The following is a 26,247-nucleotide window of genomic DNA, read 5'->3' on the forward strand; positions in this document are numbered from 1 at the left end:
GCAACGTCCCATGTAATCCAGACAAAAGTAACCACGGTATCCCGATTCCCGCTACTGCTGAGCATATGAAGCACACATGTAAAAAGGTAATGATCCAGCTTCTGAGAAAAAATATTTGATAAAATCTATACTTTGATGGAAAAATATTAAAAGTGTAGCATTTGGAAAGGAACTGATGTATAATTACAAGAGGTAGTATACAGGTATGAAACACTGACGCGTTTCGAATGACTTCCGTTCTTTAATTTTAAACCGAGTTTAAGAACGCAAGTCATTCAAAATGCATCTTTTGTTTCATATCACTATACTACTTCTTGGAATTATATATCGGCTTATTTACAAATGTTTAAATTTTAATATTTTTCATTAAAGTTTATGTTTTATCAAGCTTTTTTCTCTGAAGTTGGATCAATTCGATTTTCCATGGAAGTATTGGCCCATGTCATATTGGCACTATATTGTTGGCTGCTGGCATTGTTTGGTTTGTTTTTGTTTTGTTTTTTTTACAGTACAGCATTTGAAATTGGGGTTAGAGGTGGGTGCTAGACAATGTTCTGTTTAAGACTTCATTCAAAACAAGGCCTGTACAGACCATATTCAGCCCTAGGCGCCAATTCATGTGAGCTGGTGATATTCACATCGGTCTTGTGTTAGAGGCTCCTGATTCATTGAAGGGAAGCTGTCACCAGATTTGGCCCCTATAAGCTGCGGCCACCATCAGTGAACCCTTATGTACATCATTCTGGAATACTGTATATAACAGCTCAGGCCACTCTGTGTAATGTAAAAAACACCTTTATATTAAACACCTAGGGGGCGGTCCAATGGGTATCGCTGGTCTCTCATCCGGCACATTCTCTCTTCTGCAATCGTTGCCCTCCTTATTCGCAGGCCTATGTGCATGACTGATCCTACGTCATCCACCCAGGTCGGCATTGCGGTCCTGCGCAGGTGTACTTTGATCTGCCCTACTGAGAGCAGAACAAAATAATGTAGTGCGCATGCGCAAGTGGTCTTTGACCTTACCTTGTGCCTGTGCATTACAGTATTTTCACCTGCCCTCAGCAGGGCAGATCAAAGTGCACCTGCGCAGGGCCACAATGGCAGCCTGGGTGAATGACGTAGGATGCGTCATGCACACGGGCCTGCAAAGAAGGACAACAAACAGAGAGGAGGCGCCGGACCAGAGAGCAGTGACACTCATCAGACCTGACCACCTCCTAGGTGAGTATAATAAAAGGTGTTTGATTACATTCTACATAGCAGCCTGGGCTCTTATATACAGTATTCTAGAATGCTGTATATAAGAGCCCACTGGTGGTGGCCACAGCTTATAGTCACCAAATTTTGTTACAGATTCCCTTTAAGAGACACACGCCTCTTAAAGAATCAGTAGCATCTTACAAGTGGTGAGCACCTCCGTGCACCTCGCCACAAATTTTACTCCAGTCTCTCAATTGCGAATAAAAAGTCAAAAGTCGCTAATTTTATTGTGCAACTCCGCGCTACGATATACATTAGAAACTTGACATAATCGTTGTGGTCATTGTGTTTACATCGCGGCGCTATTTGATCACAGGTTTTTGTGGAACACTATGGGCCTTTATTTTTCTGGATCGTCTTTATTTGCCCATAGCAACCAATCAGAGCTCATCTTTCAGTTTTTAAAAGGCTCTGCTAATATGAAAGTTGCACTGGGATTGGTTGCTATGGGCAACAAAGACTGCTTTGCTTTTAGACAGTTTTGATTATTTTGCTGCTTTATGCTATATCTGAGTATTAAAAATAAGAGGCCGCGGACCTGTGTTATTGATACGGCCCCGTCTCTCCCTCTCTTTTAATCTGTGTCGGTGTATTCACTTCTCTCTGTCACATCACTGTATCTTAGCTGTCCAGAATAATAAGCTCTCAACAACAGGACAAAGAAGCGAGACCCATGTTGTTAATGAAGTGTATGTCCTTTCACTTGTGTCCCCAAAGAGCCGCTACTTCCTATTCTATTATTATGTCAGTGTGACAGGGACAAGATACAGAAGAGAGATTAGCCTGAGATGGAGGGAGCTTGGTATATACCGCATTTCACTATATCTATATTTATAGACTTGAATTTAAAGCAGCCCATATAGTCATCTACTAATATTCAGAAGCAGACCGAGAATTTTTAACATTTTTCCATGTATTTTTTTAATTATTTTTTATTCATGTATTAATACTTTTTTATTAATAATAAATAATAATTATTATTATTATTATTTTTACTATCAGTGTATAAATAACCAAAGATGCTTTTCAGTATAACGTGAGTGACTACCATTGAACACGATTTTTGTTTTTCCAATCCAAAAAATCTATGCTGATTAACCCTTTTCCCAACTTTTGACATGGCAAGAACTGATGTGCAAAGTAGGCCCTGGAGCTGAGCCATGTCTATACATAGTGGATGCCAGCTGTGTTATACAGTCAGCAATCTCCTTTAGCTGCAGGTATAAGTGGCTCAGGGAGGTAGTCATGGGTGAGGTATACACTTTACATGTTCTGTACCACACAGGGTGGTAGTGTGGCTACTGTGAACACCATCATATTTAGGCCGGTCACACTCTGTACAACATCATGCCCCTTTATCCCCAGGATGAGGAAGACAGATAAGTTGCTAAAAACAAAATTATATTTACTAAATGATAAAATTCGGTTCAAATTTGAAGTTCTCTTCTGTATAATACAGATGCACACACAGTACATATTGTTTTCAGGCGACTGCACTTTACCTGTGAACATTACAAAGGCAGAAGAGTTCTGGTGAACCTCCATCTTCATATTACAGGGCCACATGGGTCAATATGTTACTCTGTGAACCCTTCACCTAGACTACTGGCTGTGATCCCTTACAAGGGCTGCTCCTTGAGCCACATCCCTCTTGTGTTCTCAGCTGGGCAAATCCTTTTCCTTACTAAGGTCCCTCACAACTGGCCAACAATGGACACACTCTCAGAAAAGTCTCTTTCTAGCAGGTATCATCCACTTACCTGTATGGTAGAACTTTGTCACCACTAAAGGATCTTTTCTCTACTTGCTCCCTTATTCTTGACACACACACACACACCCAACACTAGTCTTCTCTCTCAAGGTGTCTACTTAGCTCACTTGAACCAGGAACCCTTTTCCATAGGTCCCTAAAGTTCCTCTCCCTATGAACCTCAACTGCAAGCCTCATGACCCAGAAACAGATCATGTTTTTTTAGGTTTTCCGCAATCAAGTTTTCAGGATTTCCTTAATGTTGCACAGGTGATGGAATTATGCCCTGTCTAATATTGAGGAAAACCTGAAAACATGCTGTTGGTGTGTCTTGAGGACTGTAGTTGAAAAACTCTGCCCTAAATTCATGTCAAACAATTGGTCTTCAAGGGAGAACATTACAACCTGTCCATCTCCTTATATTACTGCAACATGTTGGTGGAGATAGGGAGCACTTTGGTCACACTGTTGCCCCCTTCCATAACATGACTACAGTATGTTGATTGATTGTCATAAAAGCTGGAGGCCTACTAAAGGTTTTAATATCTGATAACTTTGTCCATATATTAATCTCTGCCACAGAGCTTTATAGGAGAAGTATTGCATTGTTTTGTACAAGCGATCAAGTTATTGCAAGCTCAAGTACCCAAGAAAATGAAAATGATACAACATACAACATTGTAAATACACTAACCTCTTATCAACTAACAATAGCCTAGAAACTTAAATAGCATAGATCACAAAGAAAATTCTCAAAGTATTGGGCTAAAATTGTATACTTTATTAAGCAAAAAGTGACATACAAAAAATAGACATAGACAATATTAAAATACAAATACAAAGCTGCTACTACCAAAGCAGCGGTGAGTTATTACATATAAATACTGTATAAATATGACCCATTATTATCAACGTGATCTAGTCACAAGATAGATGTATGTTTTTGTTTGTAGTAATAAGGTCATACCTGTTTTGTCCCCACTTAAAGGCGATGGAAGGTGCATAGTTGTGAGAGGTTGTGAGAATCTTACTTTCGTTTTTCCTATAGGTGGGGCAGACAGGACCAGAGCGCTCCAGAGTGAAACATGCACATGCTGAGATGAAACAATGGTGGTTTATTTTCTCCAAAGGTTAGGACATGCAGAGTGCAGTAATCCAAGTACTTGGCATTGTAATTCTCCAGTGATGCTTGCCTCTGAAGCTACTACGTGGTCAGAAGACTTTGCTCCTAGTAGCTCCAATAAGGGATGTTGTTCTCACAAACTCTGGTTTGGAATGCACACCCCAGGATGTGATGCAAGAGGATCATCAGACACTCCCATGGGCTGGGCAAAAGAAACAGAGGAGCTGAAAGGTCTGACCAGTAGATGGCAGCAGAGACAAGCATGAAAAACATTAAATAACAGTTTTAACTAAGACAAATAGAAACAGCACACTCCCCGTCTGAAATTCACTTTGGGGATTTCACTATTAAGTCCATAATACAACCTGAAAGGAAAGGCATGTTAAATGCAAAAACAAGCTCAATTGAGTCCAAAACAAGAAGGATGGCTCAAAGTTCAGGTCCGGTAGCGTTCATCCTGTAGGGACGCTCTCTATGGGCTAAAGCAGAACAAGTTCGTGGATTGGCCTTGCAAAGGTCTTCGTCTCACCTTTCCTGATGACCTTTAGCTCCACCTTCCGAACATTGCCGTCCTAACTAGGCAGTATCCTAGTAATTAGTCCCATAGGCCAGTCAGTCCTTTCTGTGGTCTGATCTTTCAGGAGGACTAGGTCTCCTTCTTTGAGGTTCGGCTTGGGATGTCGCCACCTCTTTCTTCCTTGAAGAATGGTGAGGTATTCCTTCCTCCATCGGTTCCAGAAGTAGTCAGCCAAGTGTTGAACCCGTTTCCAGTGTTTTTGATAAGTGTTCGCGTGGGTGAACTCTCCGCTGGGCATTACCGCGTTGTCAGTTTTTTGGGTAATGAAAATAGTAGGAGTCAATATGGTTGGTGTTTCTGGATCCATGGTCACCGGCACAAGGGGTCTTGAATTAATAATGGCTGAGACTTCAGCTAAAAGAGTGACTAGAGTCTCATGTGTGAGTCTTGAGGAATTGACGTCCATTAGCATGGAGTTCAAGATGTTGTGTGAAATCCTGATCATCCTCTCCCAGGCGCCTCAAATGTGAGTACTGTGAGGGGGATTGAAGATCCAGGTGCAACCTTTTTCTGCCAGCTGATCTTGGATAGGTTTGGTGTCGATGTTCAGTTCTCTACATGCACCGACGAAGTTGCTTCCACGGTCAGACCTCAGCTGTTTCACTGGTCCTCTGATGGCAAGGAACCTTCTCAAGGCATTGATTAGGCTGGAGGTATCCATGGACTCTAACACCTCAATGTGAACGGCTCGAACACTCATGCAGGTGAATAACACTGCCCACCGCTTGCTGTTTGCTTGGCCTCCGCGAGTTCTGCGTGTGGACACCATCCATGGTCCGAAAACGTCTAGGCCCACGTAGGTGAAAGGTGGCTCTGTAGAAAGTCTGTCTGTAGGCAAGTCAGCCATTTGCTGGTACAGTTGTTTTCCTCTCGCTTTACGACAGTGCACACAATCGTGTAGTATTTGTGCTACACGTCTCTTCATTCCAATAATCCAGAGGCCTGCAGACCGTAAAGCACCTTCTGTAATTTGCCTGCCCCTTGGTGTTCAGTCTTTTCATGGTGGTGTCGGATCAGCAAGACTGTAACATGGTGTTTATTGGGAATGATGAAAGGATTTTGTTCTGCAACTCCAAGATGAGCCTGGTTCAAACGACCGCCAACTCTCAGTAAGCCGAAACTGTCGATGACTGGGTTTAAATTGGCGAGAGGACTTCTTAATGGAATCTGCGGTTTGTTGTATAAACACTTCCATTCTATGGCGAATTCAGTCTGTTGGAGGTGGCGTATTATGAGGGACTCGCTATGCGAGATGTCCTCAGCAGAAAGGGGTTTGTGGCAGACATGCCAGCGATGACAGTCTTTGTTTTTAAGGTCCGTATGATAGCATCTAGCGATGTGCACTAACCTAGCGACAGTCCTGACGAGCCTCATCCAGCTGGAGAAACGTTCAAAACGTTGGCAACCGAGGTTGGAAGTTTTTTCTGCACTGGTGGCCAGGGTATTGACTTCAGCTCGGACATCTGGATCGTTGTCTGGATCTAGGATGCTGAAGGCTTCCTGGACACCCTCTTCTGACTGTCTCAGCAGGAACTCTGGACCTGTAAGCCAAGAAGAGTTAGCAAAAGAACTTATAGACATAGGTCTAGTTGCGTGATCTGCTGGATTCAGTTCAGTTGATACAGGTTCTGCTAGGTTGTTGCAGACTTCTTTGTCCATAAAGGCGACGCTGTGTTCTCTCATTTCAGGCTTGCTGTTCATGGAACGCTGAAGAGAGTTAAATCTGGTCTGAGCTTGATCTCGGTTGTTTGGGAGTCTTACCCTGGTAGATCTGAAGCGTAATGGAGAGACCCAGTGGTTGGTTTTGTCTTTAGAAAACTCACAGTCCATTATTCCGATGAATTCTCTGTCCTCTACTGACAAGGCTACTTTATCGTCGTCCTTGGTTGTGTGAAAGACTGATCTTCCCAAGTTGTCGATATGCAGAGAAGAAGTGATGTCAGGTAACTGTGTTGTGTCTGGAGACTTCTCTTTCACTCCATAGTGATGAGGACATGGCTTTAAGCAGGTTGTGCGCCCATCTCCATGCACATAAGTCTTGAAGGAATCAATTTCTGATCGATCAACGCACACATTTCCTATGACTACCCATCCCAAGTCCAGTCTCTGGGCGTATGGTGCATAGTCAGGCCCATTACACTGCTGTCGCACCTTGTGTACCCTTAGATTGGCTCTGCCGAGCAGGAGTAGAATCTCTGCGTTATTGTCCAGAGGTAGGATAACACTAGTGAGGTGTCTTAGGTGTGGTTGATGAAATGCAGCTTCTGGGGTAGGAATTTCATTCCTGTGGCTGGGTATTTGGTCACATTCAACGAGCGTTGGTAGAGGTAGAGGTATTTCAGTCTTCCCATTGATAGGAGAAGCAATGAATCCCTGGGCTCTTCTGCCGCTAGTCTCTATGCAACCCGAGCAGGTGTTCAAGGTTTAGGGTTCTGATGGTCCATTAATTCCGAAGGCTTCAAAGAATTTGGTTCCTGCTAGGGACCGGTTGCTTTGGTCGTCTATGATGGCATACACCTTCATTGCCTTTTCTGGATGTCCCTCGGGATAAACCTTGATGAGGCATATTCGGGCACAACATTGCTGTGTTTGGCCCTCTCCACATACCTCTGAGCATGAGCAGGAGACGGCTGTGGTGGTGTCAGTCTGATTCTTGGACTCCCCGCCATGACTTGGAGTGGGAGGGGTGGTGACTGCAGCCGGTGTGTCTCTAGCTAGCTGGGTTGGGTGCATGGCTGAAACGTGTTTTTCACTATGACACTCCTCACACTTGACGATGGATTTACAGTCCTTGGCCATGTGCTGAAGTGATGCGCAGCATTTGAAACAGATCCCAAGCTCTGTGAGGACTTTCTTGCGCTCCTGTAGGGTTTTGGATCTAAACCCTCTGCACTTGTTTAGTGAATGCGGTCTTTTATGGATGGGACATTCTTGATTGAAAGACTTATCTCGTGATGAGATGGTGTTCTGTTTATCTGTGCGTGCTGCAGGTGATGGTAGCTCAGTCTTCCTAACACTCACAGTGTTCTTAATGTCTCTGCGTTTGTGTATGGCACCTTCATACCTTGATGATTATGTTGAAGCTGCCGAAGTGTTGAACTCTAGGAAGTCGAGGCTGGGGTCGTTCCTCATCTGGGCCTGCTCGTCGATGAACTTGCAGAACTGAATAAATGGGGGAAAGGTGACGTCATGCATTCTTTTGTACCTTGAGACTGACGTTGCCCATTTCTCCTGCAGACTGTATGGCAGCTTCACCACGATTGGGTTCACTCCATGGGCTGTATCCAGGTAGCACAGCCCAGACAGACGAGGATCTCTTTTGGCGAGCTCCAGCTCCATGAGCAGATCACTCAGGTCTTGAAGCTTGTGGACTTCTTTAAGGTTGATCTTTGGGATGTCCTGCAGTCTCTTGAATAGGGCTTTCTCTATTGCTTCTGCGCTGCCAAAGGTGCGTTCCAGTCTCTGCCATGCAGCAGCGAGACCTGCTTCTGCTTGTCCCACATAGATGGTTCTGAGGCTCTTGATACGGTTTGTAGAGCCTGGGCCCAACCACTTGATCAGGAGGTCGAGCTCCTGTTCTGCAGTGAAGTTGAGATTGGTGATGGCTGCCTTGAAAGTTGCTTTCCAGGCCCTGTAGCTCTCTGCACGATCATCAAATTTTGTGAGACTAGTGTTGATTAGCTCTCTGCTCACCATGAACCTGGCAAACTCAGACATATCTGATTTCTCACCACTTGTCGCCACGACGACTCGTGATGCCCCTGGGGCGTATGGGCTGCCTGGCGTGAATGGATGAGATGTTCCGGGGTAAAATGACATTGCTGCACGGTTGAGCTGTGGTTTAGCCTCTGTAGATTCTGATGACCGCTGCTTGAGCTGTGGAAGTGGGTCAGGAAACACTTGGTTGCCATCTTGCCGTGGTGACTGTGTTTGAGAGGGCACCTCTTGGTGACTGTTATTAATTTGCTCGGGTGCTTTAGGTGGCACTGGCACTGGTAGAGGTAAGTTGGAGGTTTCGGTGTTGTCGGCTTGGACGGTACTGCAAACTGGGGTTGCTACAGGTAACTGATTCAGTACATAGTCTCTTGTGCGATCAACTGGATTGTCTGCTTCCAGTGGTGGCGAGTGAGCTGGATCAGGACCTTGGATCAATGCTTTCTCAAGTAGTCTCACTTTAGCTAGTGCAACTTCCTCTTCCATCTGTGACCGAAGAAACTTTATCCGAGCCTCTGCTTCTGCCCTTTTGGCTTCTGCTTTAGCAGTTTCTGCCTTTGCAAGGGCTTCTGCTTCTGCCCTTTTGGCTTCTGCTTCTGTCCTTTTGGCTTCTTCCTCTACTTCTTTTTTCTGTGAAGGAACGTCTCACCTTGGATTCCTCTGCTCTTATGCGGGCCTCTAGTATCCTGTCGCTCAGGGCTGAGCTTCTTGAGGATGATGACCCGGATGACCGAGAGGAACGTCTAGATGAGGTTGATCGGTGTGATCTGGTTTCTTGCTGGTGAGAGATACGGTGTTCGGCCTTGTCTATGGCATCTTGCACCTTGGCATCTATTTCCTTGTCTACCTCTTCTGCCTTGCTCAGGTCTGAAAGAGCTTCATCAATTTTAGAGTCTTTTAGAAAGGTAATGTACCTTGTTGACTGTCTCTTGTATCTTTCATGAGCTGTGTTCAGCCGTTCCAGAGCGGCTTGTAAGCATGTTGCATCACCTGATGAGGATTCAAGTCTTGAGATGTAATAGGTGACTCGTTCCCACTGTTCTTCCAGGTGTTCACATAGCTCATCTTTCATGGTGTGATAGTTTTCAGTGACCTTTATCGTGGGTTTGGAAGAGCGCTTCGGTCGGACAACTTGGTCTGCTGAAAGCATGGGCTCTGCCTCCTGGGCTTCATAATGGACAGTATCAGATTGTATTTGTTCTGTTTCAGCAGTGGGGAACTGTCCAAGGTCTTTTTCGGCCATTTTGATTTAAGGTGTACTGTCTCTTTAAGAAACTTGACTTTTGAATAGGGGTCCAAAAATCGTTGTGCAGCTCTGCAAGGACTCCCTGATGAGATTCCCAAGGTGTCTTTAGCAAAACTTGGGGTTCGCAGTGCAGCAATGAGGTATAATGTACTGCAAGTCTAAAGAAGTGGTATGGCTAGAGGGAAACAGCAGGTGCATAAACTGTCCCTTTACAATGCAAGCAGAGGTGATATAGGACGTGGCAGATGGGAGAACTTCCCCTTAGGCTTGTCCAGGCATGCACTGTGCAGGCAGACTAGTGCACAAGGCTTGTTGCTAGGCAGATTACATGGGAAGTTACAGGGCTCTTAGGGAAGTTTTGCTTTGGGCTCTTAAGCAGTCTTCTGACTGTTCTGTCCCCACTTAAAGGCGATAGAAGGTGCGTAGTTGTGAGAGGTTGTGAGAATCTTTCCTTCGTTTTTCCTATAGGTGGGGCAGACAGGACCAGAGCGCTCCAGAGTGAAACATGCACATGCTGAGATGAAACAATGGTGGTTTATTTTCTCCAAAGGTTAGGACATGCAGAGTACAGTAATCCAAGTGCTTGGCATTGTAATTCTCCAGTGATGCTTGCCTCTGAAGCTACTACGTGGTCAGAAGACTTTGCTCCTAGTAGCTCCAATAAGGGATGTTGTTCTCACAAACTCTGGTTTGGAATGCACACCCCAGGATGTGATGCAAGAGGGTCATCAGACACTCCCATGGGCTGGGCAAAAGAAACAGAGGAGCTGAAAGGTCTGACCAATAGATGGCAGCAGAGACAAGCATGAAAAACATTAAATAACAGTTTTAACTAAGACAAATAGAAACAGCACAATACCCATATGCTGTATATATGTAGTTGCAGTCTAAAGCAATGTATAGAAGTTGGATAGAATGCAACTTTGTAACTAGAGATATTATCAATTACAAATATACAAACACATACCATACAGGCTGTAAGAGAATAGTATATGTGACTAAGTTTCTGCAGCTGTATATAAAGATTAGATATTATATAGTTTAATAATTTCGTCAGATATAAGTATGCAGACAATCATTGTGCATAGTGCATAGTAGTAACAGCCATATATTCTAATCTAAATATGTAATTCGCAACCATCCAAGCATAGAGACTGTTCAACTTACAGGGAGAGTATTTCCACCACGTCTGGTTATCTCAACATATGTTTCAAAATGATATCTTCGTCAGGAGGTGTCATCTCCTTATATTACTGCAACATGTTGGTGGAGATAGGGAGCACTTTGATCACACTGTTGCCCCCTTCCACAACATGACTAAAGTATGTTGATCGATTGTCATAAAAGCTGGAGGCCTACCAAAGGTTTTAATATCTGATAACTTTGTCCATTAATTAATCTCAGGGCTTTATAGGAGAAGTATTGCATTGTATTGTACAAGCGATCAAGTTATTGGAAGCTCAAGTCCCCAGGAAAATGAAAATGATACAACATACAACATTGGTACAATCATCAAAAAAATACAACCTAAATGCAAAGTGTGAATACAGACTTAAAAGTGTAATATCAGAATGCAGGAGACAGCATTAAGGCTGTGTCCATAAGTTGCAGTTTTTGGCCACAGTTGGAGTACTCTTTGCTGCAATTTTGAAAAAAAAAAATAAAAAATAGGTAAACCAAGACTTGCCTCACCAGGGATCGTACTGCCCTCTCTCATTTAGGGTAGGAGCAGACAACAGTATCTGAAAAGAATGGTCTGATTATTCTGATCAGATTTTGATCAGAGTTTGATTGGACTGGCATCTGTTTTTCTTGGAGGTGGAGAGAAAAAAAATAAACATTTCCCCACCTTCTCCATTATGTCAGTCTGTGAAAATCGGACCACAATCCATGTCATACTAGCGCGGACTGATGTTTTCCATGATCCCATAGACTTGCATTACTGATCCAACACTCTGATCAAAAATGGACGTCACCGATTCTTTTGTTCGGACTACTTGGTCTGAGGAAGAAATCCGACATGTGCACAGCCCCATAAAATATCTTGGGTACAAATACTATCCGTGAAATCCACAGATAGCCCTCATCCTATATACTGTACTTTCCGGATTATAAGACGCACTTTTTTTCCTCCAAAAGGAGGGGGAAATAGGGCTTCGTCCTATAATTCAGATATACCTAAGGCCCTGTGCCCATGCTGCGTATTTTCAAGTGGATTTTGACGCAGATTTTCAGAAATCTGCAGAAAAATCTCCATGTCCAATTTGAAGCCAGCAAAGTCTATGAGAATTCAGATGTGCTGTGACCACGTTGAGTATTTTTCCCTTGTGTATTTGGTGCAGATTTCTATTTTTCTGCACCAAATCTGCATCAAATACGCATGGGAAAAATAAGCAACGTGGTCACAGCACTTCTAAATTCTCATAGACTTTGCTGGCTTCACAATGGACATGCAGATTTTGCTGCAGATTTCTGAAAATACGCGTCAAGACTACACAGCGTGGGCACTGGGCCTTACTGGGGCAGAGCAGGGTCAAAGGAGGCAGGGTCGATGATAGTGAGCGCTCAAAGGAGGGGGTGTTACTGCACTGGAGTGGCTCAAAAGGGTCACAGGACAGGGGGTTGGTGACAACTGTGGATCCGGGAGTATTGCAAAAGTGACAGGCACCATTGATCTGCTGGCGTGCAGCGGGCTCCATTGATCTGCCAGTGCTTGATGCGATTGACTTCAAGAAAATGGCCGCAAAGATCAATCTGCACATATGCCGCATCTGTGGCCATTTTCTTGAAGTCAAGTGCCGGCAGTTCAATGGAGCCCGCAGAGCCCTGGCAGATAAATGCCGCTCGCTGCTGCAATACCCCCAAGACCGCAGTATCACTGACCCTATTGAGCTTTGAAACCCACTCCTCTGAGCCCGCAGCTTCACCGACCCTACCTCCTGTGACCCTCCTGAGCCGCTCCACCACTGCCGCTCCCCCCTGCTGAGCTATTATTAGACGCACTAGAGTTATAAGACAGACCCCCATTTTAACATAAAAAATTATTTTTTCCTATGTTCCTCCTCTAAATTTGGGGTGCATCTTATAATCCAGTGCGTCTTATAAAATGAAAAATGTGGTAATCGGTCATGTAAATGAGCCCTATTAGTGCCATTCCGGAATGCAAGTGACAGCGTTACCTTGTCTGGAAACAAGCACGCTCCTTAATAGGCAGAATCCCTACTCCAAGTAAGGCCTCTTTCACACATCCGTACATAGCACACACGTTTTGCACAGTCTGTGGTGTAGGTGTGTATGTGTGTGCGTGTGTGTGTTCAGCATGTGCTGTCAGTGTGCTATCCATGTGACATTTGCATAGCACACTGATAGCATGAAAATCTATACTTACCTGTCCATGTTGCAGCTGTGTTCAGTGCTGCTGCTGCTTCCGGTCCGAGGTGCGGTGAAAATATGCAATGAGCATAATGAGCGGGGTGTCAGAAGCAAGTGACAGCAGTGCTTGAGACATCAGCGGTGGAGACAGCAAAGTATAGAATAGCATTTTATTTCACAGACACGTGTTTTCTCCGATACGTGTCACACAGATGACATCAGTGTGCGGCCCATGTGACACCTGTGTTACCAGAGAAAAACGGACATGTCTACGTGTAGAGCACACAAACACACGTATGCTCCACACTTACACATGTCCATGTGAAAACACGCACGTATGTGCAGACCTATTGATTTTAACCCCTTAACGACCCTTGACGTACTTGGTACGTCACGGTGACATGGTGCTAAACGACCCATGACGTACCCAGTACATCATGGCGAAATCGTGGTCCCGGAGCCCCAGGGAGTCCAATTTGTTTAATTAAACAGTGGATTCGGGAAGGAGGGGACCTCTGCCTGACCTCAGGAGGGGTGGTGCCTCCTCCCCGAACCTACAGAGGCTGTGATTGGCTGACGAACGCCGCTCAGCCAATTACAGTCACTGTAATGTTCCAGCCATTGAAAATGGCTGGAACATTGAAATCCAGCCCTGATCAGTGCTGCTGTAGCACTGGCCATTGGCTGGAGCTGGGTGATTGGTGCTTCACCTGCCCCCAGCTCTGATTGGAGAGACCGGTCTTGTGACCGATCTCTCCAATCACCGTGGATCTGGGGCCGGTGACCTGTGTCCGTCCCTGAAAGCCGAGGAGAGCGGTCTCTGCGGGTGCCCATTGGTAAGTTGCTGCCCCCACCGCCCGCCCCTGTCCCCGATCGCCCGCCCCCGTCCCCGATCGCCTTGCCAGCCCCGCCGCTGTCTCCTATCGCCCCGCCCGCCACCGCCGCTGTCTCCGATCGCCCCGCCACTGTCTCCGATCGCCCCGCCTGCCACCGCCAGCCCCGCCGCTGTCTCCGATAGCCCCGCCCGCCAGCGCCAGCCCCGCCATTGTCTCCGATCACCCCGCCCGCCAGCCCCAGCCCCGCTGCTGTCTCCGATCGCCCCGCCCGCCACCGCCGCTGTCTCCGATCGCCCCGCCGCTGCTCCCGATCCGCCGCTGTCCCCGCCGCCACGCTCGCCACTGTCCCTGCCGCCTCGCTCGCCACTGTCCCCGCCGCCACGCTCGCCACTGTCCCCGCCGCCGTCGCACCCACCTTTTTCAGCCGCTGCTGCCCCCGAATCGGCCCCCACTGTTCCCGATCGGCCGCCGCCGCCTCTTTCATCGGCTGCCCCTTCTCCATCGCCACTACACCTCCTCCCCCTCCATGTGCTGTAAGCCACCCTCCCCCCACATGTGCTGCAAGCCACCCTCCCCCCACATGTGCTGCAAGCCACCCTCCCCCCTCCATGTTCTGGGGGCCCCCCTCCCCCCGGGACCCCCCCTCCTCCATGTGCCATCTCTCTCTCCCATCAGACTCTGCCCCCCTCCCTGATCTGCTGCCTGCTCTGTCCCATCCTCTTCATCTACTGCCCCCTCTCACACTCCTCAATCTGTTGCCTCCTTCATCTGCTGCCTCTTCTGTCTGCTGTGATCCTGCTGCCTAGATCCATCCTGTAAGGTAGGTATCCCCATCTCACCTCCCTCCCCCCCATCCTCCGCTCCTCCATCCGCTGCACCATTTTCCATCATCCATCCGCTGCGCCCTTTCCCCTCCTCTGCCGCTCCTCCATCCGCTGCGCCATTTCCCATTATCCATCCGCTGCGCCCTTTCCCATCCTCTGCCGCTCCTCCATCCGCTGCGCCCTTTCCCATCTTCCATCCGCTGCGCCCTTTCTCATCTGCTGCCCCGCCCTCTCGTATCGCATTATCCAGCGCAGTTGCTCGCTTCCAGACTGGAGTGGATGATGCGATGGGAGACTCGTGCATTGCTCTCACGTTTGGCACTGGTCTTAGTGGCAGGCGCTCATATTTTGTTTTTTTATTCATTTTTTTTTTTTACTGATGTCTGTATTTTTTATTTCGCCAAACTAATTTTTTTGTATGGGGGGGGGGTCTAGTTTCCAAAATGGGATCACATGTGGGGGAGCTCCATTGTTTAGGCACCTCAGGGGGTCTCCAAATGCAACATGGCGTCTGCTAATAATTCCAATCAATTTTACTGTGAAATGGCGCTCCTTCTCTTCTGAGCCCCGCCGTACGCCCAAACAATTGATTTCCACCACATATGAGGTACCTGTGTACTCAGGAGAAATTGCACAATACATTTTATGGTGCATTTTTCCTGATACCCTTGTGAATAAAAAGCTACCTGTTTGAAAAAACAATTTTGTGGTAAAAAAAAAGAAAAAAAAAGAATAAAATATTTTCACGGCTGAACATTACAAACGTTTAGTGAGCACTTTGAATCCCTGGAGGCTTCACAAACAGCTAGATAAATTCCATGAGGGGTCTAGTTTCCAAAATGGGGTCACATGTGGGGGAGCTCCATTGTTTAGGCACTTCAGGGGGGTCTCCAAACGCAACATGGCGTCCGCTAATAATTCCAACCAATTTTGCTGTGAAATGGCGCTCCTTGCCTTCCGAGTCCTGCTGTGTGCCCAAACATTTGATTTCCACCACATATGAGGTATCTGCGTACTCAGGAGAAAATGCACAATACATTTTATGGTGCATTTTTTCCTGATACCCTTGTGATAAAAAAAAGCTACCTGGTTGAAGCAACAGTTTTGTGGTAAAAATTTTTTTTTTCTTTTCACGGCTCAACGTTATAAACTTCTGTGAAGCCCCCAGGGGTTCAAAGTGCACATCAAACATCTAGAAAAAATACTTGAGGGCTCTAGTTTCCAAAATGGGGTCACTTATGGGGGAGCTCTATTGTTTAGGCACCTCAGGGAGTCTTCAAACCCGACATGGCGTCCGCTAATGAGTGCAGCTAATTTTGCACTCAAAAATTCAAATGGCGCTCCTTGCCTTCTGAGTCCTGCCGTGTGCCCAAACATTTGATTTTCACCACATATGGGGTATCTGCGTACTCAGGAGAAAATTCACAATACATTTTATGGTGCATTTTTCCTGATACCCTTGTGATAAATAAAAGCTACCTGGTTGAAGCAACAGTTTTGTGGTGAAACAAATTTTTTTTCTTTTCACGGCTCAACGTTATAAACTTCTGTGAAGCCCCCAGAGGTTCAAAATGCACATCAAACATCTAGAAAAATTATTTGAGGGCTCTAGTTTCCAAAATGGGGTCACTTATGGGGGAGCTCCATTGTTTAGGCACCTCATGGAGTCTTCAAACCCGACATGGCGTCCGCTAATGAGTGCAGCTAATTTTGCACTCAAAAAATCAAATGGCGCTCCTTGCCTTCAGAGTCCTGCCGTGCGCCCAAATATTTGATTTCCACCACATATGAGGTATCTGCGTACTCAGGAGAGAATGCACGATACATTTTATGATGCATTTTTCCTGATACCCTTGTGAAAATACTAATTTTTATGGCTAAAGTAACATTTTTGTGTTAAAAAAGTAAAATTTTCATTTTTTCTTCTACATTGCTTTGGTTGCTGTGACGCTCCTAAAGGGTTAATAAACTTCTTGGATGTGGTTTTGAGCAGAGTGAGGGGTGCAGATTTTAGAATGGGGTCACTTTTGGGTATTTTCTGTCGCCTAGGTTTCTCAAATCACTCCAAATGTGATGTGGTACCTAAAAAATTTTTTTTTGTAAATTTTGTTGGAAAAATGAGAAATTGCTGATGAACTTTGAACCCTTCTAACTTCCTAACGGAATTTTTTTTTTTTTTTTTTAAATTGCGCTGGTGTAAAGCAGACAAGTGGGAAATGTTATTTAGTAACTATTTTGTGTGACATATCTCTCAGATTTATGGGCATAAAATTTCAAATTTTGAAAATTGCGAAATTTTTGCCAAATTTCCGAAATTTTCACAAATTACATTCAAAACATATCGGCCTAAATTTACCACTGACATGAAGTACAATATGTCACGAAAAAACAATGTCAGAATAATGTTACGAGGGGGACCCGGGGAAGCGTGCCAAGATGGGAAATGGACAGCTTCCGCCGGTCAAGGTCCACTGTGCGGTGTAAGGGACCGCCGCTATGGTGGGTGAAGAGTGAGCGGGTTGCTGCTAGCGATCGTCTGGAATGTCACAGACGATCTATGTACACCGATATGCCCTAACCCGTGAGGGTTGTATGGCACGAATCTCACGGCTCGGTGTACCTGTGGCACGGGGAAGCACAGAGGTGCCCACGCACGTGTGCCAGTGGAAGTCACGAGAATATGGCACGAGGGTAGCACAGAGGTGCCCACGCACGTGTGCTTTCAATAACCAGGTGAGTCCGGTGGAGACTCGAGGAGCTCACCTGGGACAGGAACACGGCCTGTTGAAGGGGATACTGCCGGAGCAGCAAGGCAGGAACACGGCCTGCAAACGAGGTACTGCCGGAGCAGCAAGGGCCAAGCCCACAAGAGACAGTAATGCCTGAGCAGTGGCGTGGCAGCACGCTGCCAGACATCCAAACATAGAAGGACGGTCGCGCGCCGCCATGATGGCAGGGGGAGCTTTTAAGGAGGTGCAGCTCCACCCGAGGGCGGGCGCGAGGCGGAGATGACAGACTTGACCCAATCAGGGTCCACGACGTCCCAGCCTGGCCAGTCAGGATTCACCACGTCACCAGCCTTGTCATCAAGCCGTGTGACGTCAGTGAGCGAATCAGGACCCACCACGCATTGCACATGCTCACCCTCCTGCCTCTGAGAAATAGAGGCGGGATCCTCGGTCTCACAATGTGCAGAGATAACGGGAATCTCACTGCTTCCCTGAGCAGTAAACCTCTGCACACTGCGCAGCCTCGCAGACCTTCGGGGCCGCTGAGCAGGAGAGTCTGCGGCAGGCCAGGAATGGGAGACCGCTTCACTCCTTGTAACAGGAGAACCACTAGGTGTCACCCTTCTGCTGCCTCTCTGAGAAGGTATCTCCTGCACACTGCGCAGTCTGGCAGACCTTCGGCGCTGCTGAGCAGGAGTGCTCGTGGCAGGCAAGGAATGGGAGACTGCCTCAGTCCTTGCCTCAGGAGAGCCACGAGATGTAACATTACCCCCCCGTCTAGGCCCCCCCCTGTCCGTGCTCGAAGGCCGCTATCAAACTCCCAGGATCTATGCTCCGGACCACGGCCGGCCCACTCCACGAGGTAGTACCTCTTGCCCTGTATGACTTTTGTCTCCACAAGTTTTGCCACCTCAGGGTCGTCGGACGGGGAGTCGGTTTGAGCCGGCAGGTACCCCGAGAATTTATTAAGTCATACGGGTTTCAGGAGGGACACGTGAAAGGTGTTGGCTATAGCCCAGCGTGGAGGGAGCTGGAGTCGATATGCCACTGGGTTTACCTGCTGTAGTACTTTAAACGGACCCAGATACCTAGGGGCGAATTTGGCTGCCTGTACCCGTAGGTTAACATTCTTAGAGGACAGCCATACTAGGTCACCAGGGGCGAAGGATGGTGCAGGGCGGCGGCGAACATCAGCCGTTGTCACCATCCGGTCTTTAGCCCTTTTAAGAGCCTCTTGGGTGTCATCCCAGATCTCCCGGGCCTTGGTCGCCCAATCCTCCACTCTAGTATCGGGTGACGTAATGGGCATCGGAACCGGGATTCTGGGATGTTGTCCGTTATTGAGTAGGAACGGAGTCTGGCCAGAGGATTCATGGACCGAATTGTTAATGGCAAATTCGGCCCAAGGAAGGAGGTTAGCCCAGTTGTCGTGGTGCGCGGATATAAAATGGCGGAGGTAAGTTACCAAGGTCTGATTAGTCCTCTCCACTAGTCCATTGGTCTCGGGATGGTATGCGGAGGAGATGTTCAGCTCTATCTGCAGGAGCTTACAGAGCTCTCTCCAGAAGCGAGACGCGAACTGGGGACCCCGGTCGCTCACCACCTTGTCAGGCATGCCATGCAACCTAAATACATGCCGAATGAACAAGGTGGCGAGAGCACGTGACGTCGGGAGTCGTGGGAGAGGCACCAAGTGGACCATTTTAGAGAAGTGGTCCGGGATGACCCATACGACCCTGTGCCCTGCTGACTTGGGCAGATCTCCCAGGAAGTCCATCCCTACCACTTCCCAGGGACGATCCGGCACTGGCAGTGGGTGAAGAAGACCTGCCGGTCTCTGCCGGGACGGCTTATTCCGAGCACACGACATACAGGCTCCCACATACTCCTGTATGTCCTGGGGTAGTCTCGGCCACCAATAATGCCTGGTCACCAGGTCTCTGGTCCTTTTGACCCCGAAGTGACCCCCAACCTTGGAGGCATGGGCCCACGATAGCACCTCGTTCCGTAGTTCAGGGGGAACGAGGGTCTTGCCAGGTGGCACCTGGTCCAAAGAAGTGGGAGTGACCATCCTCAAGCTGTCCGGGGGTAGTATAAGACGAGGCTCCTCCTCGTCCTCCTCCAACACAACCATACAACGTGACAAGGCATCGGCCCGTACGTTCTTCTCACCGGCCATGTGGCGGATAATAAAGCGGAACCGGGAGAAGAATAAAGACCAACGGGCTGCCTTGGGTTCAGGCGTTGTGCTGTCTGGAGGTATGTGAGGTTTTTGTGGTCAGAAAATACCTCAAATGGATGCTTCGCACCCTCCAGGAGATGCCGCCATTCCTGGAATGCTAGTTTCATCGCCAGTAACTCCCTATGCCCTATGGAGTAGTTCCTCTCGGCCGGAGAAAAGGTCTTGGAGAAAAAGAAACAAGGATGCTTCCTTCCTCGTTCGTTTTTCTGGTACAGGACTGCACCTGCACCGACCGAAGAGGCGTCTACCTCCAGTAGGAAGGGTTTGGAGATGTCTGGACGATGAAGGATGGGAGCTCTGGAGAAGTGAGTTTTGAGAGTGTGAAATGCCTCTACCGTTTCTCGTGTCCATGCTTTGGGATTAGCGCCCTTGCGGGTAAGGGCAATGATGGGTGCTGCCACCGTCGAGAAGTTGGGAATGAACTGGCGATAATAATTGATAAACCCCAAGAATCGCTGGATCGCCTTCAGCGAGCGGGGCTCAGGCCAGTTCATCACTGTCTCCAACTTCCCCGGATCCATTGCTAACCCCTGACTGGACACGATGTACCCCAGGAACGGCAAGGATTCCCGTTCAAAAACGCACTTTTCCAGCTTAGCATATAGCGAATGGGTACGGAGCCTCTTAAGTACTCGGATGACATCCCTCCGATGGGTGGTAAGATCGGGGGAGAAGATAAGAATGTCATCCAGGTATGCAACCACGGAAAGATACAAATCCCGGAAAATGTCATTCACAAAGTCTTGAAATACGGCGGGGGCATTGCAGAGTCCGAAAGGCATTACTAGATACTCGTAGTGACCGTCCCTGGTGTTAAAGGCGGTCTTCCACTCATCGCCCTTTCGGACTCGCACTAGATTATACGCCCCGCGTAGATCCAGCTTTGTGAAGACCTTTGCCCTGCGGAATCGATCAAATAGCTCAGTAATGAGGGGCAAAGGGTATTTGTTCTTGATCGTGATTGCATTTAATCCCCTGTAATCGATACAGGGGCGCAGATCCCCTTCCTTCTTCTGCACAAAAAAGAACCCTGCACCAGCCGGTGAAATAGACTTGCGAATGAACCCCTTCGCCAGGCTGTCCTGAATATATTTGGACATAGCCTCCGTCTCTGGCGCAGAGAGTGGATACACTCTGCCCCTAGGGGGCTCGGAGCCTGGCTTCAGGTCTATTCGGCAATCATATGGCCGGTGGGGAGGAAGAGTATCTGCCGCCCTTTTTGAAAAGACATCCCTGTAGGCCTCATAAGGTGTCGGTAAACCCGGCCCCTCTGTATTCCCTGAGGACCCTACCGACCTAATGGTAGCGGGTGGTTCGGTAGTCACGAGGTGCTCTCTACAGGATCCTGCCCAGGATGAGATCTCCCCTGTTGCCCAGTTGAGTATAGGAGCATGCTGTCTCAACCAGGGAAGGCCCAGTAGGATCTCATCCGTCCCCCCTGGAAGCACCAGGAAGGACACCTGCTCATGGTGTCCCGGTGGTACATCCATCCTGAGAGGGATGGTGATCTGGGTGATAGGATCGAGTAGTATGGACCCGTCGACTACCCGAACCCTGAGTGGCTTGGGCAACAGAACCAGGGGAATTGAGTATCGGGTTGTCAGGGAGGTCGAGATGAAATTGCCTTCAGCGCCTGAGTCCAAGCAAGCCAGGGCAGAGAAGAGAGTAGCGCCGAACTGCAACTGGGCGCTGATAGTCAACCTAGAGGGAGAGGTAGCGTCTAGAGTCACCCCTCTGATAGAAACTAGACGCTGTCTTTTCCCAACGGTTTTGGGACATCGGGTAGCTATGTGTCCCCTCTGCCCACAGGAAAAGCAGATGAGACAAGACCGAGAACCTGGGGCAGAGGAGACCACCTTGGACACCTCCATTGACTCCACGGAGTCGCCTACAGAACTGGCTGGGAGACCTGTCTGATGGAAGACGGGAGGCAGACGCTTTTTAGGCCGAGAAGATGTGGGTGCTGAAGAGACCTCGAGCCTTTGCTCCGCCTGGCGGATGCCTATGCGAGAGGCAACCTGAATCAAGGACTCTAAAGTGGCAGGCACCTCACGCGTGGCCAGTGCGTCTTTGACAAACCCTGCCAGGCCCTCCCAAAACACAGGGACAAGGACCTTATCCGGCCAGTCTAGCTCTGCGGCAAGTGTCCTAAAGTGTACCGCAAAGTCCCCGACTGAAGCGGACCCTTGCCGAAGTCGTAGGAGGCGCAGTGCGGAGTCGTGGGTGACTTGAGGCCCGAGGAACACCATTCTCATGGCCCCAAGATAAGCTGTTAAGTTATTCACCACCCGATCTCCGCGCTCCCACAACGGCGTGGACCACTTCAGCGCTCTCCCTGTGAGCAGGGACTGGACGAAGGCTACCTTCGCCTTCTCGGTAGCGTAAAGAGTCGCGGACAGCTCTAAGTAGGTGGTAACCTGGTTTATAAAACCATGGCACTCAGAGCTGTTGCCGCTAAAGCGCTCTGGAAGCGCAAGGCGAGGAGACCTTCCGCCCAATAGCACAGCCTGGGTAGCCGCCTGGGTGGCGACTGTCGTCAGAGTAGTCTTATCGGAGGAAGACTGCTCCACTGCTGCCAATCGTGACTCCAACTGCTGCACATAACGCAGCAACTGCTGCTGCTCTTCAGCCATAGCCAGACCTTTGGCGCGACCGTAATGTTACGAGGGGGACCCGGGGAAGCGTGCCAAGATGGGAAATCGACAGCTTCCGCCGGTCAAGGTCCACTGTGCGGTGTAAGGGACCGCCGCTATGGTGGGTGAAGAGTGAGCGGGTTGCTGCTAGCGATCTTCTGGAATGTCACAGACGATCTATGTACACCGATCTGCCCTAACCCGTGAGGGTTGTATGGCACGGATCTCACGGCTCGGTGTACCTGTGGCACGGGGAAGCACAGAGGTGCCCACGCACGTGTGCCAGTGGAAGTCACGAGAATATGGCACGAGGGTAGCACAGAGGTGCCCAAGCACGTGTGCTTTCAATAACCAGGTGAGTCCGGTGGAGACTCGAGGAGCTCACCTGGGACAGGAACACGGCCTGTTGAAGGGGATACTGCCGGAGCAGCAAGGCAGGAACACGGCCTGCAAACGAGGTACTGCCGGAGCAGCAAGGGCCAAGCCCACAAGAGACAGTAATGCCTGAGCAGTGGCGTGGCAGCACGCTGCCAGACATCCAAACATAGAAGGACGGTCGCGCGCCGCCATGATGGCAGGGGGAGCTTTTAAGGAGGTGCAGCTCCACCCGAGGGCGGGCGCGAGGCGGAGATGACAGACTTGACCCAATCAGGGTCCACGACGTCCCAGCCTGGCCAGTCAGGATTCACCACGTCACCAGCCTTGTCATCAAGCCGTGTGACGTCAGTGAGCGAATCAGGACCCACCACGCATTACACATGCTCACCCTCCTGCCTCTGGGAAATAGAGGCGGGATCCTCGGTCTCACAATGTGCAGAGATAACGGGAATCTCACTGCTTCCCTGAGCAGTAAACCTCTGCACACTGCGCAGCCTCGCAGACCTTCGGGGCCGCTGAGCAGGAGAGTCTGCGGCAGGCCAGGAATGGGAGACCGCTTCACTCCTTGTAACAGGAGAACCACTAGGTGTCACCCTTCTGCTGCCTCTCTGAGAAGGTATCTCCTGCACACTGCGCAGTCTGGCAGACCTTTGGCGCTGCTGAGCAGGAGTGCTCGTGGCAGGCAAGGAATGGGAGACTGCCTCAGTCCTTGCCTCAGGAGAGCCACGAGATGTAACAGAATTGCCAGGATCCGTTGAAGTGTTCTAGAGTTATAACCTGTCAAAGTGACACTGGTCAAAATTGCAAAAAATGGCCGGGTCTTTAAGGTGAAAACAAATATGCAAATAATATCTCCCTAAGGTCAACAATGCTAGCTGAAGTAGTCTTTTACTAGGCATTGCCCCCACTAGCCAGATTCCTACTCCACACTGATGAGGGGCAAATACCCCGAAACGGCTGTCTGTGGATGGATACCATGTTTGGTATAGGTGGTCTCCTTGACTGGAGACTGCCCTTCCCGGTGAAAGACCTGGCTAGTTTCCTGGCAGCGTTGAGAAACACGTGATGGTGTCTCCGCGGCTTTCTTATTTGCATACTTCCCAGGGGGCGTTGCTCTAGAATCACTGCGTTGAGAAACACGTGATGGTGTCTCCGCAGTGGATTTGTTGATCTCCCTAAGGTCAACAATGCTTGCTGAAGTAGTCTTTTACTAGGCATTGCCCTCACTAGCCAGATTCCTACTCCACACTGATGAGGGGCAAATACCCCGAAACGGCTGTCTGTGGATAGATACCATGTTTGGTATAGGTGGTCTCCTTGACTGGAGACTGCCCTTCCCGTGGTTGTTCCTTCCCGGTGAAAGACCTGGCTAGTTTCCTGGCAGCGTTGAGAAACACGTGATGGTGTCTCCGAGGCTTTCTTATTTGCATACTTCCCAGGGGGCGTTGCTCTAGAATCACTGCGTTGAGAAACACGTGATGATGTCTCCGCAGTGGATATGTTGATCTCCCTAAGGTCAACAATGCTTGCTGAAGTAGTCTTTTACTAGGCATTGCCCCCACTAGCCAGATTCCTACTCCACACTGATGAGGGGCAAATACCCCAAAACGGCTGTCTGTGGATCGATACCATGTTTGGTATAGGTGGTCTCCTTGACTGGAGACTGCCCTTCCCGTGGTTGTTCCTTCCCGGTGAAAGACCTGGCTAGTTTCCTGGCAGCGTTGAGAAACACGTGATGGTGTCGCCGCGGCTTTCTTATTTGCATACTTCCCAGGGGGCGTTGCTCTAGAATCACTGCGTTGAGAAACACGTCATGGTGTCTCCGCAGTGGATATGTTGATCTCCCTAAGGTCAACAATGCTTGTTTAAGGTGAAAACAGGCTGGGGGCTGAAGGGGTTAAAGGGTCTACGTGTCTCCTTGTCACACGTACCGGAGACATGGATGTGTGAAGGAGGCCTAAGTTGCACACAATTACAGAAAGCTGGGGGTTTGTAGGCCACTTTGATCATAGTTTTAAGCATGAAAGAAGCCAAATTGCCTAATAAAGTGCATTACACACTTTTAGAACTATCCATGTTGAAGACACCAATTTAAAAAAAAATAAAGTTTAATTTAATAGAATCCCCAGAATAAGACACATACAAACAAAAAGAAACCTATTGTTCCAAAATTTCATTTCAGCCCCATGTCTACCATTTACATACGTGGTATAGCTGGACACCATGCATGATGTTGCTCTATACCATTTCACAAAGCGGGTGCAGGTGTGAAGAATGTGGCAGGTGCTGTGAATAATTATTAGTAATTTTTGCACTCTCATCAAATCTGACGTTGATGAATGGGTCCGTCTGTTGCAACTATTGGATGAATCCTGAAAAGCTGCACCGTTCTTATATAGCGAATGATGTCTCAATATCACTTCTAGAGATATCTCAACTGTTCATCAACACAACCATGTTATTGTATCAAAAAGACAGTGTCTGCCCATTCAGTTTTGCATTTATGATGCTATTAAGTACTTGATGCCAGGGCTTATCCCTAGATTTTGATATTGGTCCCAGTATTAGGCTGTGTGTGTACAGTGCGTTTTGGATAATTTTTTTATGCAGATTTGGTGCAGATTTGTTACAAATTTGTTTACGACAGCTCTGCCAACAAAGTCAATTAGACTGCCCGGTCTAAAGAAGTTCAACATTCTTTGTGCATTACTATCTTAATATATGCTATTCTGAACCAGGACCAAATTGTCGTGCGGTGTTCTGCGTTGCGCTCGCTGGGTGTCATGGTGGCGTCGGACTCTGTTCACACTTTAGAGTCCGACAAATGCCTGGGATTCTTTAGTTGCACAGCCTGTCATGGGCGTTGGCTAGTTCTTGCTTCACTGCTCTCCATTAGAGAGGGAGTTAATTTCTGCTGGCCTGTGATCAACTGCTGGGAGCTCAGACTGCTAATCACCATCTCCAGCCTTTATAAGGTTCTAGATTCTAGAGCTGCTTGTCGGATATAGTTCTTTGCTTCCTGGTTCCTGTGGGTTTCCAGTGAAATGGTGATTTACAAGTTGCGGTTTGACGTGGTGTGAGTCCTCCAGGTGTGCATTAATACTCTACCCCTTTTGCATTACTCCCCTGTTCACATTCTGTTCCCTCTTCATGTTTAAGTGCAGTATGTGCGAGGTTTTGTTTACCGTTGTCTGTGCCTATTTGTGGGATTTTGGTTATTGGGTTTCCGTCCCGCTCAAAGGGTGGAGAAGAGTAGTATCAGGCCTCGGACAGAAGACAGGTCACGCTGGGGGCTCGAACCTGGCCTACTTTCGAGATAAGGGACAACGCAGGAGTCCCAGGCTTAGGGTCAGCCTAGGAGCCTCTATTCCATCATTACATATCCCATGACACAACTCCAATGCATAGATTTAATAAAAAAAGTTAAAGACTCCACTTCCTCCACTAGAGGGAGCTCATATACTGAAGCAAATTAGACAGTGTGCTCCCCCTTGTGGCATTACATGTTAGAACATTCTTATCTATGCAGGGAATATGGAGACCCATATCAGAAAGAAAAG

Source organism: Anomaloglossus baeobatrachus, chromosome 4 (assembly GCF_048569485.1).
Source record: "Anomaloglossus baeobatrachus isolate aAnoBae1 chromosome 4, aAnoBae1.hap1, whole genome shotgun sequence".
Taxonomy (NCBI): Eukaryota; Metazoa; Chordata; class Amphibia; order Anura; family Aromobatidae; genus Anomaloglossus; species Anomaloglossus baeobatrachus.